Here is a 2,209-nt window from a genome sequence, read left to right on the forward strand (position 1 = left end):
AAAAAAAAAAAACATTTTTTTAAACTGTAAAGCAATTCTCACATGTGTTCTGGCCAAGAGTTCCCAGGAAATTTTGTTCCATGTTTTGGCATGTGGTGCTGTCATTCGCATCTCAGCACAGATCCCACACAACAGTGTGGTTCAGCCTTGGCAGTATGCTAAAGTATCACCAGGTTTTTGCTGCCATCAAGATCAGATATTGTGAAGATGCCACTGCAGTGAAGAGTTAAAACTGCAATAGATTCCAAAAGTATTAACTGTTTTACTATACAGAAAAGAGGTTTTCAGGTTGGATAAGGTTGGAAAGATTTTCTTTTTTGAAAGAATGGGCAGGAACAGGCACAGGCTGCCCAGGGAGTGATGGAGTCACTGTCCCTACAGGTGCTCAATAAAGGGGTAGATGTGTCACTGAGGGACATGGTCAGTGGCCAGTTTTGGTGGTAGATGGACAGTTGTTCTTGATGATCTTAGAGGTCTTTTCCAACCTCTATGATTCAACCTCCCCTATGAGGACAGGTTGAGAGAGCTGGGGCATTTCAGCCTGGAGAAGAGAAGGCTCTGAGGAGATCCTATAGCGGCCTTCCAGTACCTGAAGGGAGCCTATAGGAAAGCTGAGGAGGGACTTTTTATAAGGCAGGTAGTGACAGAACTAAGAGAAATGGCTTTAAGCTGGAAAAGGGTAGATTTAAACTAGATATCAAGAAGAAATTTTTGACTGTGAGGGTGGTGAGACACTGGAACAGGTTGTGCATTGAGGCTGACGATGCCCCCTCCCTGGAAGCACTGAAGGCCAGGCTGGATGAGGCTGTGAGCAACCTGGTCTACAGAGAGGTGTCCCTGCCTCTCAGCAGGGGGTTGGAACTAAATGATCTTAAAGGTCCCTTCCAACCCAAACCATTCTGTGATTCTATGATTTCATACGGATAGTCAACGAACACTTCTTGGTTGAAGGAAGCTTCAACCTTCTTGTTTGCCTACTCATCTTAGGAGCTGGACTCAACAATCCTTATATGTCCTTTCCAACTTGGGTTATTCTGTGATTCTATAATATTCATGATAAGCTCATGAAAAGAAATTCAAAAAGGAATCAGGTTAAGAGAATTTAGAGTTAGTCCTAGAAACTGGGAGCATTCATTCACATAAGTATATTTTTTTCTTCATACAGTCCTGTAACATATCAGAGGTGATTTAGGAGAGAGGCTATTAAGCCATCAAGTGATGGTCCAATGCTTTCAACTGTCAGAGGAAAATGAATATAGCATTATGGTGACTGTCAGATGGCTTTTAAAAACAGCCCAGCTAATACCGTCAAAAAACTATTACATGTTATTTATCTTAAGAGTGATAAAGCTCAATTAAAGACCTTGATATATTTCTGCTCCTTTTTACAGTTTGTAAAACCAGCATTTTCCTCAACATCCATTTACCTGATTATTATTATTTTTTTTTTAAAGAAAAACCTCTCCCTTCTGATTCTGAGTGAATATCAAAGTAAATATTCTGCTGTGTGGTTTCAAGAAAACTTTCTGAGATAAAAAAAAAACAACCAATAACTGTATCAGAAGATACTGTGAGTCTAAAAAGACACAGCATTCGATTAAATGAACAAGACATGACTTGTAGGCTTCATCATTAGTTTGCAGAAGGCCATCATTTCAATTACTGTCCCTCAGATAATATCAAATGTAATAATTTTTAGAAGAAAATCCCCAGACCACAATTTTTTCTTTATTCTTAAAGCCTTTAAAAGTTACCACTGAATTGTTAAGGTTGTAAAATTTCAAGACCTTGAAATGAGACTGAAAGAAAATGTCTTCCTGGAAAAAGAGGCACTGATCACTAATTGCAGGAGGTATGCTGTCTATTTTTAGGTACACAGTTCATATTCTCCAACTTAAAGCTCCAGATACAGACACCTAAATTTAGGTGTTGCAGACTATATCTCTATGTATGAGTTACATGCCCGAGATTCTATCAGATATGCAAGTATAGAATCATAGGATAGGATAGGATAGGATAGGATAGAGTAGAGTAGAGTAGAGTAGAGTAGAGTAGAGTAGAGTAGAGTAGAGTAGAGTAGAATAGAATAGAATAGAATAGAATAGAATAGAATAGAATAGAATAGAATAGAATAATGATTTGGGTTCTATCCAGTTTCAACCTGCTGCTATGGGCAGTCACCTCCTACCAGACCATACTGCTCAAAGTC

The sequence above is a fragment of the Meleagris gallopavo genome, chromosome 6 (assembly GCF_000146605.3).
Source record: "Meleagris gallopavo isolate NT-WF06-2002-E0010 breed Aviagen turkey brand Nicholas breeding stock chromosome 6, Turkey_5.1, whole genome shotgun sequence".
NCBI lineage: Eukaryota > Metazoa > Chordata > Aves > Galliformes > Phasianidae > Meleagris > Meleagris gallopavo.